Consider the following 23172-nt stretch of genomic DNA (forward strand, 5'->3'; position numbering starts at 1 on the left):
AGGCCCACTGAGATCCAGCTCCCTGCCCTTGCTGCTGACCCCCCTACAACCCATGAGCCCCACCACATGAAAACCCTCCTCTGCCCCCATCACTCACTAGTAGCCTCGGGGTCCATCGATGATTGGCCAGCAGCTCTCAGACTGAGGGACTGTCGCTCCCAGCGTCCTTAATCCAGGAGAAATCAGTTTGTAAATACGACAATTTCCTCACAGTAAGCACTCCCAATCCAAATCAATGGTATATCTGGCGCCATATGAAAAATTTGCTGTCTTTCAAAGATGTGCAGCTCTTTTTATAAGTTGTGAGCATTATATGATTTCTGAACTATATTAAAATTATGCATATTGGATAATTATCCGAAAAGAAAAGCAATTGCAGGACTACAGGAAAAAGGCAGGGTAATGGGACTAGGTGAGTTGCTCTTGCAGAATTGTTCAGTGACGCTCAGTTTGGGTTCTGCCAGGGCCACTCAGCTCCTGACCTCATTACAGCCTTGGTTCAAACATAGATAAAACAGCTGAACTCAAGAGGTGAGGTGAGAGTGACTTCCCTTGACATCAAGGCAGCATTTGACCGAGTATGGCATCAAGGAGCCCTAGCAAAACTGAAGTCAATGGGAATCGGGGGAAAACGCTTCACTGGTTGGAGTCATACCTAGCACAAAGGAAGATGGTTGTGGTTGTTGGAGGTCAATCATCTGAGCTCCAGGACATCACTACCCTGAGGAAGTGCTCAGGGTAGTGTCCTAGGCCCAACCATCTTCAACTGCTTCATCAATGACCTTCCTTCAATCATAAGGTCAGAGGTGGGGATGTTCACTGATGGTTGCATAATGTTCAGCACCATTCGTGACTCCTCAGATACTGATGCAGTCCATGCAGAAATGCAGCAAGACCTGGATAACATCCAGGCTTCGGCTGGTAAGTGGCAAGTGACATTCGCGCCACGCAAGTGCCAGGCAATGACCATCTCCAACAAGAGAGAATGTAAGCATCTCCCCTTGACATTCAGTGGCATTACCATCGCTGAATCCCCCACTATCAACATCCTAGGGGCTACCATTGACCAGAAACTGAAGTGGAGTCGCCACATAAATACCGTGGCTACAAGAGCAGGTCAGAGGCTAGGAATCCTGCGGCAAGTAACTCACCTCCTGACTTCCCAAAGCCTGTCCACCATCTATAAGGCACAAGTCAGGAGTGTGATGGAATACTCTGCACTTGCCTGGATGGTTGCAGCTCTAACAGCACTCAGAAAGCTTGACACCATCCAGAACAAAGAAGCCCACTTGATTGGCACCTCATTCACAAACATTCACTCCCTCCACCACCGACGCACAGTGGCAGCAGTGTGTACCATTTACAAGATGTACTGCAGCAACGCATCAAGGCTCCTTAGACAGCACCTTCCAAACCCGCGACCTCTACCAACTAGAAGGACAAGGGCAGCACATACGTGGGAAAATCCTGGAACTCCCTTCCTAACAGCACTGTGGGTGTACCTACTCCACATGGACTGCAGCGGTTCAAGAAGGCAGCTCACCACCGCCTTCTCAAGGGCAATTAGGGATGGGCAATAAATGCTGGCCTGACCAGCGACGCCGACATCCCATGAATGAATAAAAAAAAAAAATCCTTTTAATACAGTGATTTAACTTACCACCTCAGTGAGCACTTGCTCCTGTTCCTCAGATATAATTGCAAATGAACTAATCAGACAGGTTTTCTTGAGTTTAAACAAGAAAGATGTAAGTTTATTAACCTTAACACTCTAAACCGATTAAACTTACTAAAATACGTGACACGTCCATGCTCACATTCACAAGAGAGAGACACACGCACACAAATAGATTGCAAAGGAAAAAAAAGTTGAGAGGTTGCAGTAAAATAAATGGAATTTAAATACTGAAGCTTAGTGCCAGAGTCCTTAGTTGAAATTGTAGTCCTGAAGTCCTCGCTGGGTCACATACGGTTCAGGCTTGCTTCTCAGGTTCCGAAAGGCAAAAGAGGGGCTTCATCCGTGTCCCCTGGTTGCTGGCTGTGCTGGGCTGTGTGTTTGCAGCTGAGGCTTAACTGGAACTTTACTGGAAAGTGAGAGAGATTACAGCTCTCTTGCTGGCTTAAAGTTGCAGTCTGACTTCTGAGTCACCACTCACAAATCTCCAGAGTGGTCCCTTCAGGATCTTCAGGAATGGAGAGCAGTCGGATCTGTGTGGAAACAACCAGAACCGGGAGCGGATAAATCCAGCGCGAGGCTCGGGGCCTTCACTTACCCTCAGGAGCGGACAGCAATCGGACCTCTTCCAGACCGCTGGAGTTTTGAAAAAAAAAGCCAACAGTGACATCACAGGAAAGCTGCAAGGTGATTGTTTGGTGAGTCACTGCTGTTAGGGAATAGCTCTAAATAGCTGGGTAAGTATCTAATGTAAGAAAGGTCTACAGTTTATTTTCATATAGAGTAAGTAGTGTTTTTTAGAGAGTTCTGTAGTAACGAGGACCAGGGAAGAAGGGCCTTAGAGTAATTGATATTACTTGATATTAAGATCTTCCAAAAGGTTTAATTTAAAGGATTAAAGTCATGGCAGGAGAGCTCAAAGTCGTGTGCTTCTCGTGTTCTATGTGGGCAGCCGGGAACAATTCCAGTACCTGGGACCAGCATGTGTGCAGGAAGTGTCTCCAGCTGCAGCTCCTGGAAGCCCGGTTTTCGGAGCTGGAGCGTCAGCTGGGGACACTGTGGAGCATCCACGAGGCGGAGAGTATTGTGGATAGCACGTATAGAGAGGTGGTCACACCACAGGCTCAGACCCCATAGGCAGGAAGGGAATGGGTGACCACCAGGCAGAGCAAGGGGACTAGGCAGGCAGTGCAGGAATCTCCTGTGGCTGTTCCCCTGCAAAACAGATATACTGCTTTGGATACTGTTGGGGGAATGGCCTCTCAGGGGAAAGCAGCAACTGCCCAATTCGTTGCGCCACGGTTTGCTCTGCTGCACAGGGGAGGAGTAAAACGTGCAGGAATGCAATAGTGTAGGTCAGATGGTTTCACAGGTCGGCGCAACATCAAGGGCCGAAGGGCCTGTACTGCGCTGTAATGTTCTAAAAGTCTAAACTTCTAAAAAGTTCTAAAAGTTATAGGGGATTCAATTGTAAGGGGAATAGATAGGTGTTTCTGTGGCCGCAAAAGAGACTCCAGGATGGTATGTTGCCTCCTTGGTGCTAGGATCAAGTATGTCTCAGAGCGGTTACAGGACATTCTGAAGGGGGAGGGTGAACAGCCTGGTGGTCGTGGTACACATTGGTACAAACGACGTAGGTTAAAAAAAAGGATGCAGTCCTAAAAGCAGAATATAGGGAGTTAGGAAGTAAGTTGAAAAGCAGGACCTCAAAGGTAATGATCTCAGGATTACTACCAGTGCCACGTGCTAGTCAGAGTAGAAATAGCAAGATATATCAGATGAATATGTGGCTGAAGAGATGGTGTGAGGGGGAGGGTTTTAGATTCCTGGGATATTGGGATCGGTTCTGGGGGAGGTGGAACCAGTACAAAGTGGACAGGTTACACCTGGATAGGACCGGGACTGATGTCCTAGGGGGAGTACTTGCTAGAGTGGTTGGGGAGGGTTTAAACTAAAATGGCAGGGGGATGGGAACCTTTGCAAGGAGTCAGAGGAGGGGGGAATCAAAGACAAGAACAAAAGCCAGTAAGGGGAATAAGAAAAGTGATAGCAGAGAAATCAAGGGCCAAAATCAAACAGGTCCACAGTGAGAAATGGTGGGAAGGGGCCAAGTAATGTTAAAAAGACAAGCCTTAAGGCTTTGTACCTGAACGTGCAGAGCATTCGCAATAAAGTGGATGAATTAATCGCGCAAATAGATGTAAACGGGTATGATATAGTCGGGATTACGGAGACATTGCTGCAAGGTGACCAGGGATGGGAAATGAACATCCAGGGATATTCAGTATTTAGGAAGGACAGACAAAAAGCAAAAGGCGGTGGAGTTGCATTGCTGGTTAAAGAGGAAATTAACGCAATAATGAGGAAAGATATTAGCCCAGACGAGGTGGAATCTGTATGGGTAGAGCTGAGAAAGACTAAAGGGCAAAAAATGTTAGTGGGGGTTGGATATAGACCCCCAAACTGTAGTGGTGATGTAGGGAATGGCATTAAACAGCAAATTAGAGACACATGCGATAAAGGAACATCTATAATTATGGGTGACTTTAATCTGCACATAGATTGGGCAAATCAAATTAGTCACAATACAGTAGAAGAGGAATTCATGGAATGTATGCGAGATGGTTTTCTAGACCAATACGTTGAGGAACCAACTAGAGAACAGGCCATCCTAGACTGGATATTGTGCAATGAGAGAGGAATAATTGACAATCTAGTTGTGTGCGACCGCTTGGGGATGAACGACCATAATATGAAATATTTCTTCATCAAGATGGAGAGTGACATAGTTGATTCTGAGACTAGGGTCCTGAATCTTAGAAAAGGAAACTACGCAGGTATGAGGTGCGAGTTGGCTATGATAGATTGGGAAACGTTACTTGAAGGGACGACGGTGGAAAGGCAATAGCAAACATTCAAAGAGTCCATGGATGAACTGCAACAATTGTTTATTCCTGTCTGGCGCAAAAGTAAAACGGGAAAGGTAGCCAAACAATAGCTTACAAGGGAAATTAGAAATAGCATTAAATCCAAGGAAGAGGCATATAAATTTGCCAGAAAAAACGACAGACCTGAGGATTGGGAGCAGTTCAGAACTCAGCAAAAGAGGACCAAGGGATTGATTAAGAAGGGGAAAATAGAGTACGAGAGCAAGCTTGCGGGAACATAAAAACTGACTGTAAAAGTTTCTATAGGTATGTGAAGAGAAAAAGATTAGTGAAGACAAATGTAGGTCCCTTACAGTCAGAAACAGGGGAATTTATTATGGGGAACAGAGAAATGGCTGGCCAACTAAATGCATACTTTGGTTCTGTCTTCACAAAAGTGGACACAAATATCATACCAGAAATGTTAGGGAACACAGGGTTTAGTGAGAGAGAAGAACTGAAGGAAATCAGTATTAGCAGAGAAATGGTGTTGGGGAAATTGATAGGATTGAAGGGCGATAAATCCCCAGGGCCTGATGGTCTGCATCCCAGAGTACTTAAGGAAGTGGCCCTAGAAATAGTGGATGCATTGGTGCTCATCTTTCAAGATTCTATAGATTCTGGAACAGTTCCTACAGATTGGAGGGTAGCTAATGTTCTTTCTTTTGGGCCTCCTTATCTCGAGAGACAATGGATACACGCCTGGAGGTGGTCAGTGGTTTGTGAAGCAGCGCCTGGAGTGGCTATAAAGGCCAATTTTGGAGTGACAGGCTCTTCCACAGGTGCTGCAGAGAAATTTGTTTGTTGGGGCTGTTGCACAGTTGGCTCTCCCCTTGCGCCTCTGTCTTTTTTCCTGCCAACTACTAAGTCTCTTCGACTCGCCACAATTTAGCCCTGTCTTTATGGCTGCCCGCCAGCTCTGGCGAATGCTGGCAACTGACTCCCACGACTTGTGATCAATGTCACACGATTTCATGTCGCGTTTGCAGACGTCTTTATAACGGAGACGTGGACGGCCGGTGGGTCTGATACCAGTGGCGAGCTCGCTGTACAATGTGTCTTTGGGGATCCTGCCATCTTCCATGCGGCTCACATGGCCAAGCCATCTCAAGCGCCGCTGACTCAGTAGTGTGTATAAGCTGGGGGTGTTGGCCGCTTCAAGGACTTCTGTGTTGGAGATATAGTCCTGCCACCTGATGCCAAGTATTCTCCGAAGGCAGCGAAGATGGAATGAATTGAGACGTCGCTCTTGGCTGGCATACGTTGTCCAGGCCTCGCTGCCGTAGAGCAAGGTACTGAGGACACAGGCCTGATACACTCGGACTTTTGTGTTCCGTGTCAGTGCGCCATTTTCCCACACTCTCTTGGCCAGTCAGGACATAGCAGTGGAAGCCTTACCCATGCGCTTGTTGATTTCTGCATCTAGAGACAGGTTACTGGTGATAGTTGAGCCTAGGTAGGTGAACTCTTGAACCACTTCCAGAGCGTGGTCGCCAATATTGATGGATGGAGCATTTCTGACATCCTGCCCCATGATGTTCGTTTTCTTGAGGCTGATGGTTAGGCCAAATTCATTGCAGGCAGACGCAAACCTGTCGATGAGACTCTGCAGGCATTCTTCAGTGTGAGATGTTAAAGCAGCATCGTCAGCAAAGAGGAGTTCTCTGATGAGGACTTTCCGTACTTTGGACTTCGCTCTTAGACGGGCAAGGTTGAACAACCTGCCCCCTGATCTTGTGTGGAGGAAAATTCCTTCTTCAGAGGATTTGAACGCATGTGAAAGCAGCAGGGAGAAGAAAATCCCAAAAAGTGTGGGTGCGAGAACACAGCCCTGTTTCACACCACTCAGGATAGGAAAGGGCTAATGTAACCCCACTATATTTAAAAAGGGAGGTAGAGAGAAAACAGGGAATTATAGACCAGTCAGCCTGACGTCAGTAGTGGGGAAAATTCTAGAGTCCATTATCAAAGACTTTATAGCAGAGCACTTGGAGAACAGTGGTAGAATTGGACAGAGTCAGCATGGATTTACGAAAGTGAAATCATGCTTGACAAATCTACTAGAATTCTTTGAGGATGTAACTAGTAGAGTTGATGAGGGAGAGCCAGTAGATGTGGTTTATTTGGACTTGCGATGGGTAGAAAATTGGTTGGCAGACAGGAAACAAAGGGTAGGGATAAATGGGTCTTTTTCCGAATGGCAGGCAGTGCCTAATGGGGTACCGCAGGGATCAGTGCTAGGACCCAGCTATTCACAATATATATTAATGATTTAGATGAGGGAACTAAATGTAATATCTCCAAATTTGCCGATGTCACAAAACTGGGATGGAGGGTGAGTTGTGAGGAGGATGCAGAGAGGCTTCAGGGTGATTTGGGCAAGTTGAGTGAGTGGGCAAATGCATGGCAGATACAGTATAATGTGGATAAATGTGAGGTTATCCAATTTGGTAGCAAAAACAGGAAGGCAGATTATTATCTGAACGGCTATAAACTGAGAGAGGGAAATATACAACGAGATCTGGGTGTTCACGTACACCAGTCACTGAGAGTAAGCATGCAGGTGCAACAGGCGGTAAAAAAGGCAAATGGTATGTTGGCCTTCATAGCAAGAGGATTCGAATACAGGAGCAGGGATGTCTTGCTGCAATTGTACAGGGCCTTGGTGAGGCCACACCTGGAATGTTGTGTGCAGTTTTGGTCTCCTTATCTGAGGAAGGATGTTCTTGCTATAGAGGGAGTGCAGCGAAGGTTTACCAGACTGATTCCTGGGATGGTGGGACTGATGTATGAGGAGAGATTGAGTCGGTTAGGATTATATTCGCTGGAGTTCAGAAGAGTGAGGGGGTATCTCATAGAAACCTATAAAATTCTAACAGGACTTGACAGGGTAGATGCAGGAAGGATCTTCCCGATGGTGGGGGAGTCCAGAACCAGGGGTCATAGTCTAAGGATACGGGGTAAACCATTCAGGACTGAGATGAGGAGAAATTTCTTCTGGTGAACCTGTGGAATTCACTACCACAGAAGGTAGTTGAGGCCAAAACATGGTATGTTTTCAAGAAGGAGTTAGATTTAAGTCTTGGGTTTAAAGGGATCAAAGGATATGGGGCGAAAGCAGGAACAGGTTACTGAGTTGGATGATCAGCCATGATCATAATGAATGGAGGGGCAGGCTCGAAGGGCCGAATGGCCTCCTCCTGCTCCTATTTTCTATGTTTCTCTGTCCCAAGCTGTCATGTGATGTGACCACCTCTTTGTGTTTGAATCAGCATCTTCTGGAATGATCTTTGAAAGTCAAGGCTGTTCAGACATACTTGGTAGTGGGGAGTTGACTTTTTCGAAGTCAATGGGTGTCGATGGCTTTTGATAACCATGTTGACAAAACCATTCTAAATAATTTAATCAGAGAGCACCTCGCTAAAGTGGGTAATGACCTCTGTTTGCAACTGGCCTTTGGCTTCTCATGTGCAAATTCTGTGTGGCTGTCTTGGTTGCTCGCTGTTCTGTTTTTTAAAAGGTATTTGTAACAATCTCAGTAAAAGTATCAGGTAAAGTTCCACATGATGAAATGAATATTTTCCATTTGGCATGTGGGGTTTTCGTCACAGGTGACACACAAGAGACCAGGATTAGAGGACTCTAGGGAACCCAGATTTCTTGGAGAAGTCTCAGACCATCAAGGTAATTTTCAATGGGGACAGTCACTTGTATTGTAAAGTATTGTGCGGCATTTGCTCCAGTGAGGGCAGTTGTAAGCAGGACTGCTACTTGCAGCATTTGGGCGTTTAAAGTCATAGAGTTATACAGCACAGAAACAGACCCTTCAGCCCACTGTGTCTGTGCGGCCATCAAGCCTATCTATTCCAATCCCATTTTCCAGCACTTGGCTCGTAGCCTTGTATTCTATGGCGTTTCAAGTGCTCATCTAAATACTTCTTAAATGTTGGAGGGTTCCTGCCTCTACCACCCCTTCAGGCAGTGTGTTCCAGATTCCAACCACCCTCTGGGTGAAAAAAAATTTCCTCAAATCCCCTCTCAACCTCCTGCCCTTTGCCTTAAACCTATGCCGCTTGGTTATTGACACCTCCGCTATGGGAGAAAGTTTTTTCCTATCTACCCTATTTGTGCCCCTCATAATTTTGTATACTTTTTGACTCAGTGGTAGCAGGAATTTTAGAGTGACCCTTTGCCACTGTGTTAAATGTCTGTCTGCTCTAGTTGAATAATGTGGGTAAGTGTGACTTACCCGTATATGCAAAGTACTAAAAGCTAGTGTACGGGTACAAAATGCAATCAAAAAGACCTACGGAATGTTGGTCTTTATCTCGAGTGTTGGAATTCAGAAATGAGTAAGTGATGTTTGAGTCGTACAGAGCCTTGGTCAGACTCCACCTGAAGAACTGTGTTCAGTTTTGGGCACCTCAGAAAAGACATATTGGCATTGAAAGAGGTATTGATGTTGAGTGGGCAAGCATATAAGTCCCTGCTCCTAAACATATTACCTGAACCAACAGCATGAAATGTTCTATACAATATATGTCAATTAAGGCATGTGTGAAAGGTATGGCTGAGGTTTTTGGCAGTGGTGACTGCCTCAAATATATAGGAAAGCCATCTTCATGCAAGTCAAGCAGACAGTTTTTGCGGTCATCATCTGACTGTTGAAGGACATCGCGGATGGGCTAATCCTTTCCTACAATAATGTTTTTGTGTGCGGTGAATTTATCTTGGTTAGATGACGGCACAGCTATCATTTTTAGGTCTTCACTAGATATTAGTTATATTCTTTCCAGAAGATCACGTCCATAAGTAAGCCCTCACTTTCTATTAACCAGAGTGAGACTTTATATCCAATATTTGGTGATTTGTGGATCAAACAGAAACCATTGTTACTATAATTGGCTCACTGAATCGACTAAACCCTCTCGTATTTTGCTAACTTTCAAAAGCAGAAGAATAAATACTATTGAGGGTGAAACGTAAGCTATAAACTACAGATCAGGCTTATAAGACTTTAAAAGCAGACAGTAGTGGAGAATCAGTACAGCAGATTTCACTTCAGTATACTGACCCCCAAATTCTGATTGTTTAATAACATAGAAACCTGATAGATCATTGTGAGGGATGTAATAATTTGGATTCATCAAATTTCTGCACCATTTAAGTATTTTTTGTAAATAGAACATTACAGCGCAGTACAGGCCCTTCGGCCCTCGATGTTGCGCTGACCTGTGAAACCATCTGACCTACACTACTCCATTTTCATCCATATGTCTATCCAATGACCACTTAAATGCCCTTAAAGTTGGCGAGTCTACTACTGTTGCAGGCAGGGCGTTCCACGCCCCTACTACTCTCTGAGTAAAGAAACGACCTCTAACATCTGTCCTATATCTATCACCCCTCAACTTAAAGCTATGTCCCCTCGTGTTTGCCATCACCATCCGAGGAAAAAGACTCTCACTATCCACCCTATCTAACCCTCTGATTATCTTATATGTCTCTATTAAGTCACCTCTCCTCCTCCTTCTCTCCAACGAAAACAACCTCAAGTCCCTCAGCTTTTCCTCGTAAGACCTTCCCTCCATACCAGGCAACATCCTAGTAAATCTCCTCTGCACCCTTTCCAAAGCTTCCACATCCTTCCTATAATGCGGTGACCACAACTGCACGCAATACTCCAGGTGCGGCCGCACCAGAGTTTTGTACAGCTGCAGCATGACCTCGTGGCTCCGAAACTCGATCCCCCTACTAATAAAAGCTAACACACCATATGCCTTCTTAACAGCCCTATTGACCTGGGTGGCAACTTTCAGGGATTTATGTACCTGGACACCAAGATCTCTCTGTTCATCTACACTACCAAGAATCTTCCCATTAGCCCAGTACTCTGCATTCCTGTTACTCCTTCCAAAGTGAATCACCTCACACTTTTCCGCATTAAACTCCATTTGCCATCTCTCAGTCCAGCTCTACAGCCTATCTATGTCCCTCTGTAACCTACAACATCCTTCGGCACTATCCACAACTCCACCGACCTTCGTGTCATCCGCAAATTTACTAACCCACCCTTCTACACCCTCATCCAGGTCATTTATAAAAATGACAAACAGCAGTGGCCCCAAAACAGATCCTTGCGGTACACCACTAGTAACTAAACTCCAGGATGAACATTTGCCATCAACCACCATCCTCTGTCTTCTTTCAGCTAGCCAATTTCTGATCCAAAGCTCTAAATCACCTTCAATCCCATACTTCCGTATTTTCTGCAATAGCCTACTGTGGGGAACCTTATCAAACACCTTACTGAAATCCATATACACCACATCCACTGCTTTACCCTCATCCACCTGTTTGGTCACCTTCTCGAAAAACTCAATAAGGTTTGTGAGGCACGACCTACCCTTCACAAAACCGTGCTGACTATCGCTAATGAACTTATTCTTTTCAAGATGATTATAAATCCTATCTCTTATAACCTTTTCCAACATTTTACCCACAACCGAAGTAAGGCTCACAGGTTTATAATTACCAGGGCTCTCTCTACTCCCCTTCTTGAACAAGGGGACAACATTTGCTATCCTCCAGTCTTCCGGCATTATTCCTGTCGACAATGACGACATAAAGATCAAGGACAAAGGTTCTGCAAGCTCCTCCCTGGCTTCCCAGAGAATCCTAGGATAAATCCCATCTGGCCCAGGGGACTTATCTATTTTCACACTTTCCAAAATTGCTAACACCTCCTCCTTGTGAACCTCAATCCCATCTAGCCCAGTAGTCTGTATCCCAGTATTCTCCTCGACAACATTTTCTTTCTCTACTGTTAATACTGACGAAAAATATTCATTTAACGCTTCCCCTATCTCCTCTGATTCCACGCACAACTTCCCACTACTATCCTTGATTGGCCCTAATCTAACTCTAGTCATTCTTTTATTCCTTATATACCTATAGAAAGCCTTAGGGTTTTCCTTGATCCTATCCGCCAATGACTTCTCGTGTCCTCTCCTCGCTCTTCTTAGCTCTCCCTTTAGATCCTTCCTGGCTAGCTTGTAATTCTCAAGCGATACCACGGCTCCCTCGCTCGACAACTTCCTCCCTGCCTCACAGGTACATACTTATCAAGGAGACGCAGTAGCTTCTCCTTGAATAAGCTCCACATTTCGATTGTGCCCATCCCCTGCAGTTTCCTTCCCCATCCTACGCATCCTAAATCTTGCCTAATCGCATCATAATTTCCTTTCCCCCAGCTATAATTCTTGCCCTGCGGTATATACTCAATTGTGAAGGTGCATTCACTGTAACAAGACTGCTGTTCTGAAAATGATGAATTTAAGACTAGATGTCATCTTCCATCCTAAATTCCACTATTTTCTGTCAAGCTAAAATGTGTTTTTATAAAGAAAAAGCAAACTTCTATTTATATAGCACCTTTCATTCCTCAGGACATCGCAAAGAACTTCACAGTATAAGAACACTGGGTTTAGTATTCCAACGAGTATACATCAAGAGACCAGATGAATCCTTAACTCTCTCACTTTAACTTCTTACTAAAGAACCACTAGGGGTTTACAGCCCAGCTGAAGTTTTGGAGTGAATAATGCCTAAGTTTGACTTGCTGAACTTCCTAACATTACCCAGTTCACATTTGATATGAATTTACATCACCAACCCAAAATTAAGATACGAACAAATGAGTGAGTGAATTAACCCTTTCATGTCAAATTATTAAAGAAATAGTCAGACAACAAATCATGTACTAACAACTATTTATTAACCCCAAAAACCACAATAATCACTACTTAAGTTTAAGCAGATTGTACAAACAATTAATTGACATAAATAGTAGCAATTTGAATGACCAATAATTAATAAGACAGTTACATAACAAAATTAATAACAGGTTGCAAAGGCAATTCAGTAATGTTACCATAATTCAGCATTAGCTGGATCACTGATTAACAAATTATAGTTGTGGTCAGTGTTTGAGACTGATATGTTATCAGTGAGATTAATCTAACATTAAACTCTATAGATGAGCGGCAACATTGAGTTGGTGAGGGTGTTCAGGGTGGGATTATCTGTTCGATGTAGATTCTCTCTTCCAGCTAAACCCAGCTTCTGCACATGACTGATCTGAGTTAGCTGTCTTAACTGTCACCTTCCTTGATTGTTATCTAGCTTGTACAGTTAAATGAGATGGCTTGGCCATGTGAGCCACATGGAAGATGGCAAGATCCCCAAAGACACATTGTACAGCGAGCTCGCCACTGGTATCAGACCCATCGGCCGTCCATGTCTTCGCTTTAAAGACGTCTGCAAACGTGACATGAAATCCTGTGACATTGATCACAAGTCGTGGGAGTCAGTTGCCAGCGTTCGCCAGAGCTGGCGGGCAGCCATAAAGACGGGGCTAAAATGTGGCGAGTCGAAGAGACTTAGTAGTTGGCAGGAAAAAAGACAGAGGCGCAAGGGGAGAGCCAACTGTGCAACAGCCCCGACAAACAAATTTCTCTGCAGCACCTGTGGAAGAGCCTGTCACTCTAGAATTGGCCTTTATAGCCACTCCAGGCGCTGCTTCACAAACCACTGACCACCTCCAGGCGCGTATCCATTGTCTCTCGAGATAAGGAGGCCCAAAAGAAAAAAAGAAAAAGAACAGTTAAATGACACACTTATCTCTGCCTGTGACAAGCTGGTCTTCTTCTTTGGCCTCCTTGTCTTGAGAGACAATGGGTAAGCACCTAGAGGTGGTCAGTGGTTTGTGGAGCAGTGCCTGGAGTGGCTATAAAGGCCAGTTCTAGAGTGACAGACTCTTCTACAGGCGCTGCAGATACAATTGGTTGTCGGGGCTGTTGCACAGTTGGCCCTCTCTTTGCACTTCTGTCTTTTTCCTGCCAACTGCTAAGTCTCTTCGACTCGCCACACTTTAGCCTCACCTTTATGGCTGTCCGCCAGCTCTGGCGATCACTGGCAACTGACTCCCACGACTTGTGGTCAATGTCACTGGACTTCATGTCGCGTTTGCAGACATCTTTAAAGCTGGTACAACCTCACAATTTAACTAATATAACCCTTTACTCTGCTGAATAGACTTTGTATTTGTAAAGGTAGCTTTCCACATCAGCTAGGTAAACAGTATTACAGAAGACTAGAGAAGACAAAGAGTATCCTTTAACTAAAGCTATCCAACATCTACTGAAAATAGAGGGGGTAGATCTTGACTTTGTACGATAGTCTAAAATAGATGATGGTGAGACAGCAGTTAGTCTTACATAAATCCCGATTTTTATTTCCATTCATTTGACAGGGTGGTGAGGGATGGGTGGTGGAGATAAAACCACTAATCTTCTCCTGGCCACTGACTACAGGATCACCATCCCGACAGAAGTGGCAACCCTGCAGGAAGGGCCAGAAGTCCTGAAGCTAAATCAGAGAACTAATCCTTTGTCCCTACTCTCTGTCTTCTGCCTCCCAACTAATTTCTGACCCATGTGGCAAGATTGCCTCCAAATCCAAACAACTCACTTTTGCTAATAATTTCTTGTGAGACCTTAGCAAATGCTTTCTGGAAGACCATATAGACCTGATCTGCATACACTATCTACCATGTTAGTGACTTCCTCATTGAATTCAACTAGATTACTTCAACATGATCTACCTTTCACAAATCCATGCTGACTCTCTGATCAGCTCATATTTGTCCAGGTGCTCAGTCACTGTCTCGAATAACAGATTCTAGTAACTTCCCCACAACTGACATTTGACTGACATGTCTGCTGTTACCTGTTTCTCTCTCCTACTCTTCTTCAATAATGGAGTGACATTTGCAATTTTCCTATGCAACGGCACAATTCCCAAATCAATGATAACTCACCTGCAATTTCCTCGTCTAATTCTACAAATACCCTTGGGTGGAAGCCACCAGTTCTTTGAGATGTGTCTATCTGAAGTCCCATTATTTTCTCCATTATCATTTTTTCCCTTATATTTACTAAGCTCCATCCCTTGACATATTATTAAGTTCCCTTGTACTGCTGGAATATTCTCCTCTCCCTCCACTGTGAAAACAGATATAAAATATTCATTTAATAAGTTTGCCATTTCCTTATTAACCATTTTCACTTTTCCCTGCATTTGGGTAAGCTTTCCTTTTTAGCTTGATACCGTCTTTTACACCATTGCTTAACTACCTTTTAGAGGTTATGGACCTTATCTAATTTTGTCGATGGGACCTTGGCATCAGAGCTCCACAAATATCCCTATCCTCAATAATGGGGGAGCCCAGCACATCAGTGCAAAAGAAAAGGCTGAAGCATTTGCAACGATCTTCAGCCAGAAGTGCTGGGTGGATGATCCATCTTGGCCTCCTCCTGAGGTCCCCAGCATCACAGCTGCTAGTCTTCAGCCAATCCGATTCACTCCACATGATATCAAGAAACGGCTGAAGGCACTGGAAAGTGCAAAGAGTGTGGATCCTGACAATATCCCGGCTGTAGTACTGAAGACTTGTGCTGCAAAATTAGCCACACCCTAGCCAAGCCCCATTGGTCTACTCTCAATCATCAGCAAAGTGGTGGAAGGTGTTGTTGACACTGCTATCAAGTGCCACTTAAACAGCAATAACCTGCTCACCGATGCTCAGTTTGGGTTCTGCCAGGGCCACTTAGCTCTTGAGCTCATTACAGCCTTGAACCAAACTTGGACAAAAGAGCTGAACTCAAGCGGTGAGGTGAGAATGATTGCCCTGGATATCAAGGCAGCATTTGACCATGTGGCATCAAGGGCCCTGGCCAAACTGAAGTCAATGGGAATCCAGGGGAAAACTGTCCACTGTTTGGAGTCATACCTAGCATAAAGGAAGTTGGTTGTGGTTGTTGGAGGCCAGTCATCTCAGCCGCAGGATATTGCTGCAGGAGTTCCTCAGGATAATATCCTAGGCCCAACCATCTTCAGCTACTTCATCAATGACATTCCCTCCATCATAAGGTCAGAAGTGGGATGTCCGCTGGTGATTGTACTATGTTCAGTAACATTCACAATTCCTCGGATACTGAAGCAGTCCGTGTCCCTTATCATAAGTGTTTTGCTTTTTAATAAAAAAAGAGGTCTGTGTGCCTTTAAGACCTGTTGCTATTTTCTGTGAAAGTGACTGCAGAGACTTGTGGTATTTGAAGTCCAGGCTGCAGGGAAATTTGTATCCAAGCCATCTGAAGGTTTTACGATTGTCTTGTGACTCTTACTGTTTGTGACAAAGGCTTTCAGTTTCATTTTGGCAGAAAAAGAGACCAGGTGAGCTGCGAGCAGCTAAAAAAAAGTTACTGCTGGAGACTGGCCAGGAATACAGCCCAGAAAACTCTTTCTCTTGAAGAATAATTTCTGTATCAAGTAAAATTCTAATCTCTTCATGAAGTCAAAAGAACTTTGAAGGAGTTGAAAATCTACTCTATGGGAACTAAAATCCTACTTGCCGTTTATGCCTGAAGGGAGAGGAAGAGACCCAGATAAAAGAGGAATTGCTATACTCTGTGGAGAAACTGCTTTGGAGAAAGGAAACCTGTGTTTCAAGTGTGACAAGTTGCTGTTGCCTCCCGTCAAAAATCCATGCCTCAAGAATGAGTTCTGTAGTTGCTGTGCTATAAAGAGAAGGCTCCTTTGCTGAGAGTAAATCCTGTTGACTTTTGTGTTGTGGAAGTTTCTGAGCTCCCAAGAAAGTTTCCACTGTTAGACTGCTACTTTAAAATGTAAATAGACCTGCTGCTGCAACCTGTTGCTGAAAGGTCTGTATGATGCCTGCTGCAGATGAATTACCTTGAACGCCTACCCACCATAGACTGTTCATTCGTTTCAACTGGAGAGATATTGAGTGGTATGATTAGATTAGATTAGAGATACAGCACTGAAACAGGCCCTTCAGCCCACCGAGTCTGTGCCGAACATCAACCACCCATTTATACTAATCCTACACTAATCCCATATTCCTACCAAACATCCCCACCTGTCCCTATATTTCCCTACCACCTACCTATACTAGTGACAATTTATAATGGCCAATTTACCTATCAACCTGCAAGTCTTTAGGCTTGTGGGAGGAAACCGGAGCACCCGGAGAAAACCCACGCAGACACAGGGAGAACTTGCAAACTCCACACAGGCAGTACCCGGAATCGAACCCGGGTCCCTGGAGCTGTGAGGCTGCGGTGCTAACCACTGCGCCACTGTGCCGCCCTATCTGACTGTTCGACTCGGGTACACCTCACTGATCCAGGAATATACTACCAGAAGTTACAACCCAGTTATTTATTATCCGTAAGAAACTATTATAAAATCATTGTAACCATTTTCCCCGGTTAACTGTTGGTAATTGAATGTATGTGTGTGCATGAGGGTTAGGGAGATTAAGGAGTTATAAAATCTTTTCGTACTTATAGATTCATCTCATTATCGTTTAAAACTTGGCTTATTAATAAATAGTTGATTTTGTTGTTTCAGAAACCTGGTTTGGTGTGTTTTATTCTGGGGATAAATAAAATGATTAATTTGGCTATTTTTTCAGTAGAATATGCTTTGATCTTTGGAGTAGTGGGACAGTGCATTACTCCCGCCTTGGTCATAACACCATATGCAGCAAGACCTGGACAACATTCAGGCTTGGGCTGATAAGTGACAAGTAACATTCGCACCACATAATTGCCAGACAATGACCATCTCCAATAAGAGAGAATCTCGCCGAGACCCTTGACATTCAACGGCATTACCATCGCTGAATCCTCCACTATCAACATCCTGGGGGTTACCATTGACCAGAAACTGAACTGGAGCAGCCACATAAATACTAAGGCTACAAGAGCAGGTCAGAGACTGGGAATTCTGCAACAGGTAATCCACCTCCTGACTCCCCAAAGCCTGTCCACCATCTACAAGGCAATAGTCAAGAGTGTGATGGAATACTCTCCACTTGCCTGGATGAGTACAGCTCCACCTACACTCAAGAAGCTCAACACCATCCAAGACAAAGCTGCTCGCTTGATTGGCACCCCATCCACCACCTTAAACATTCACTCCCTGCACCACCGATGCGCAGTGTGTACCATAAACAAGATGCACTGCAGCAACTCACCAAGGCTCCATCGACAGCACCTTCCAAACCCATGACCTCTACCACCTAGAAGGACAAGGACAGCAGATGCATGGGAACACCACCACCTGCAAGTTCCCCTCCAAGTCACACACCATCCTGACTTTGGAAATATATCTCTTTTCCTTCACTGTCGCTGGATCAAAATCCTGGAACTCCCTACCTAACAGCACTGAATGTGTACCCACACCAGATGGACTGCAGTGGTTCAAGAGGCAGCTTACCACCACCACCTCGAGGGCAATTAGGGATGGGCAATAAATGCTGGCCTTGAAAGCAACGCCCACATCCTGTGAAAGAATAAAAAATTGTTCGGACCACACTGCCGATATTTTTGATTGCACGCTTGCCCCTGAGTTTCAGGGGACTGGGGGAAGGGGGCTGAACTGCTACAAGTTTCAACTCAAGATTCGCACATTGGCAAGTGAGGAATTATACAACTTTTGATCCTGGGGTGCAACAGGTGGGAGGAGGGTCATCCACACCATTGGTCATCTCAGAGTGGACTGTAAGGCATATTTCAGCCAATGTGATCTGGATCAAGGAAAACTAAGAGTCCATTGAGGGTGCTTAATCTCTTATGAGTGAAATAGGCAATTTATCTGAGTCCCTTCTCATTCCTGTTGTGGAAGTTTATCAATTTACAGGAGGCTCCCTTCAAAGTAGGAATAAGGTTTCTGGCCCACCATGCAAAGATAATTTGTAAGTTGGACGGGGTGGAGAGGATTGGAAATAATGTATAGCATTGCACATTAGAGAAGTTCTTCATTGGATTCTTGAAAAGTAACGTCATAGCCCTTCAATCCTCTTCGCTTCCTGTGCACACTGGTAACACTTAAATCTTAAAATGACAATGATTTTCAGAGGCATAAGTGCAGGCTTCTCATTCCATTCCAACTGCAATAAGTAGGCCATGCTGGCTATAGTTTGCAGGTGAGGCCCCAAGAGTTGGCACAACTTAGTGACATTGGGTGAGATTATATCCATTTCGGGCCTTTTCTGACAGCGGAACTGGAAGTTGGTGGCACTTCCTCTCCCTCCCTTTTTCCAGTTCCCATGCAATTATTATTTAAAATTAAAATTCCGGCAGCGGGCACGGGAGACACGTGTGATCATGTGGTGGGAATGCTTTTCATTGGTGGAACCCACCATCGTTCGGCGAGCATCATGTACGGCAAGGCTCTAAATCATTTTTCAGTGCAATCATGGAGGCTCATCAGTGTGGCTGATTTTCTTCAGGTAGAGAATTCTAAGTTCTTCTCCTTAAATTATTTAAGTTTCTTATCCACTCTCACCCGTCTTTACACCTCTCCCACACCATCAACACCTCTCTTTAAGTTTATCTTGACCTTTCCATCACCACCACCAACAACATGTCAGCCAGTAGACAGCAACCAACCCCACCGTTCAGTGATGCTTTCCTGCAGGTGCTCCTCCAGGCTGTCAGGGAAAGGCGGGAGGTCCTCTTTCCTGCAAATGGCATCAGAAGACCCTCCCGCCTAACCAAGGCGGCTTGGACGGAATTGGCAGAGGAGGTGTTGAACTGTGGGGTGCTACAAAGAACCTGGGTGCAATATCGGAAACTGATCAATGACCTGCTCAGATCGGTGAGGGTAAGTGATGCATCCGAAGTTTTACAAATGGTATGTCATGGAGTCCTTAAAACCTTATGTCTGTCATTGGGATCCATGCCAGGCAGATGAATGTGTGATCAGCCTTGGTGCCAGAGAGTAATTGTGTCAGAATGTGCAATTGTGGCATCTGGTTGCACTTGGATGCAGCTTGTCACAGGCCAGATTGAGTGATAGGGATGCATGTAGACAAGGAGTGGTAGGCGTCACTTGACATGTCATTAACTCAGCACTTTCTCATGCAGGACAAACAGACCCATAATTTGCAAGACCGCAATAAGATAGGGGTTGGTATAGCTGATTTGAGACTCCTGACCCCAGCAGAGGAGGAAGCGGTCCAGATTGCCGGAGAGAAGGGACGACAAGCCATAGCTGACGGTGAGGCTGGATCATCTAGGCGTTAGGATGAAGAGCCAACCTTACTGTTGATGCGCACAGGAGGATTGCACGAAAAATTGATGAGCTCATGCTGTGATGATGCTTAATGTGCTTCTGTTTGTTTTCCAGTGCAGGTGTCTGAAATTGCACAACCAGACCAATGCCAAGCCAGCAAACTGTTGACTCTGCCTGTGGTGATGGCAATATCAATCCCCCTGAGGGAGCACCGTCACCTGCCTCTTCTGCAACCACTGCCAGCGTAGTTACATCCACACAGGCCATGGGGGGGGTTCGTGCGTAGAATCAGAGTCCAATCTGGTGGGCATAACACAGACATGTCCCAGCAGCTGAGGAAGAGTATTATAGCTGTGTCCCCTGATACTCAGAGGATTGCTGGGGACCAGGCTCCTGTTAAGCCCCGCACTGATGATGGTCGGCTGCTCGAGGCCACAAGAAGCCGGTTGGTCATGCAGCAAACGCTTGGGGAACCTATGTCGAAGATGCCAGAGGTCAGACCCAGCTTTGCACAGACGACGCAGGAATCCATGCAAGCCATGACATCCACCGTGTCCCAGGCATTTGGGCGCATGGCTTCCTTCATGGAAAGGATGGCAAACGCCATGGAGAGCCAGGTTGAACACTCGACCCATATGTGCTCTGACCTGCATTTCATCGCTGTAGACCTGGGCTCTGTGCAGCAGTGGTTAAGCAAGTGGGGGACGAGGAACCGGGACCTTCCCCCGGGTGCCCCTTCCCCTCAGGGAGACAGGCAGGAGCCATCGTGCACTCAAATGGAGGAGGAGCATGTGCCAGCTGCCTTAGAGCCTTCCTCTCAGGACACCCCTAGGGTAAGCGGTTTCTCCTCTTTTCCCCCTCTCCCCAATATTGACCCCCTCACCTCTAGCAAGTGAGGCCAAGGAGGATGCAGCTGCACCAGTGGAGGAGACCCCAAGTAAGGTGGAACCCTCAAGAACCCACGCTTCCACAGGATGCCCGCCATGGTGATCAAGGGTAATGAGTAGACCTTTTTAAAAATTTTAGATTTGTGCCTTATTCTTCACTAAATTTGAGTTTGCTAGTTTTGCACTCATCAGTCTGTGGGACATGGCTTCATATGGAGCCTCGGCAGGCCCTCCCTTCTATGTCTTGCAAAGGTGTCTACTCACAATTCGAAGGCATAAGGTGGTGTAGGTGCATACAAAGTGATATTATGGTTTTGCTGGTTCTGATTGAGTGGTCGTGGCTGGATGGTAGATATATGTCCAAGTATGACACAGATTTCTTCTGATTCAGTTGCAAGTGCGTTCAGCAAAACTCCACTCCCCATGCAATTGTAGATGGCAGAGGATGTCTGCTTTTAGATTGGAGAACTAGGTAGGCTGGCAGGGGTAGCTCAACATCCCAGGAAAGCAATACAGTTCTGGCATAGGAACAGTAATCATGTAGGTACCTCACTTTTGGCTGAAACTTGCAAATATAAGGTTGTCCCTGATGTTCCCAAAAACGTCTGTCCATGGCCCTGGCATCCATTAAAGGCTCATTCACATTAATGACCTCCTCCTCAGGCTCATCCAAATCATCCTCATCTGAGGAGGAGTGGTGTTCCTCCCATTCCTCCTTCTGCAAAATATGTCCCCGTTGCATTTCCAGTTTGTGCAGTGCACAGCATACTACAACTATTCATGAGACCCCCTGCGATGTGTACTGCAGTGTCCTTCCTGACAAGTCAAGGCAGCGGAAATGCATTTTCAGCAAGCTAGTGGTGTGTTCGATGATGGCTCTGGTGGAGGTGTGAACTGCATTGTAATGCTCTTCTGCTGTGCTTTGAGGATGCCTCACTGGTATCAAAGTGGGGGTAACCCTTGTCACCCAGGATCTAGCAGTCAACTTGGGCTGGTGCCTCAAAAATTTCCCGTAGTAGTGAGTTTCGCAAAATGTATGAGTCGTGACAGCTTCCTGGGAAACGAGCACACACCCACATGATTTTTTGCCTGTGGTCGCAAACCAGTTGAGCGTTCAACGGGTGAAAGCCTTTTCAATTTACAAATGCAGCTGGCTGGTCCCAAGGAACTCTAATGGCCACATGAATGCAGTCAATCACTCCTTGCACTCTAGGTAAACGAGCAATGGTGCCAAATGCTGCTGACTTTGTTGCCTGGCTGTTTTCGTCCAAACAGATCAAATCATTGGTCACCTTCTTTATGCATCTGTGAGTGGCAGCCGATGAAATGACACAGATGTTGCCCATTGAGCCTTGGATAACACCGCTGGCGAAACAATTGAGTGCTGCAGTCACCTTGAGGATAACTGGCCTGGGGGTCCCACCAAAGCCACATGGTTGCAGGTCCTGCTGAACAATCTCACAAATCTCAGTGATCATTTCACGTGATATCCACAGACACCTTGGGCATTGCTTCCCTGACATCAGGGTGCACTGACACACCAGCCCCCATCTTCTATGATGCCTTCCCGGGTGGCATCATTCTGTGCTGCCTGCTGCTGGCATTGCAGCTTCAGCTGCTGAGCGGTAAGAGCCCTCCTCTGTCGCATCCACTCCTCTTGTTCCCGTGACTGCAAAAATTTTGAGTGTATGTGATCTATGTCATTTCAGCTGTTAACTGTTTGAATGAGACAAGCATTAAAATGAAACCTTGTTTGACCATGGTCAACATGAGCAGATAAGTTAGATGCGCCTGCCATTGTGCCCACTTGCAACTCCACCCATCCAACCCTGGACTGCTCCCACTTTGTTCTGCACTCTGGCATGCCCACATGATTTCTCGACTACTTTTGCACAATTGTGCACATCAGATTCCAGGCAAGATCCTCCACCTTCTACCCTCCTCCTACCACCATCCTGCCTGCTGCCATCACCTTTGACCCACCCAACATTACTTTGCACCTTCCCTCTGTGACCCTTGAACCTCCCATTACCCAGGACCATTTCATTATCGACATATACATGGCATCTCTCCCTGCCCTGTGCCTACACCTATCCCTCCTCCAGTGCTTCACCTTAATGTAGTCATCCAATCCCATGCCTGCCCTACGAGTCCTTCCAATATCCAACCATGACTCTGGACCTGCACCCCTCCCCACCCCCCACAACCTCCTCACACTGCTCCTGTGACCAAGACCGTTCTCTCTGCCAAGCGGCACCCTGAGTTCGCCCCATAGGACCCTAACGTTGACAGTACTGACCCACTGACCCCTCCCTTTAGGCCCATCATGCACCTCACCTACATTATCTACTCCAACCACATGCCCCACCCCCCCAACTACCACCACCAGTGACTCCACACCCAGGATGCTGGGCCACTCCCTCCTCCGCACCTCCAGACACCCAAGCCTCACCCTCTGCCCCCCTGCCTTCCCTTCTCCACACCTCCAAGTACCAATCCTCTCAAACCCCCCCCGGCC

The sequence above is a fragment of the Heterodontus francisci genome, chromosome 7, assembly GCF_036365525.1.
Source record: "Heterodontus francisci isolate sHetFra1 chromosome 7, sHetFra1.hap1, whole genome shotgun sequence".
Classification (NCBI taxonomy): domain Eukaryota; kingdom Metazoa; phylum Chordata; class Chondrichthyes; order Heterodontiformes; family Heterodontidae; genus Heterodontus; species Heterodontus francisci.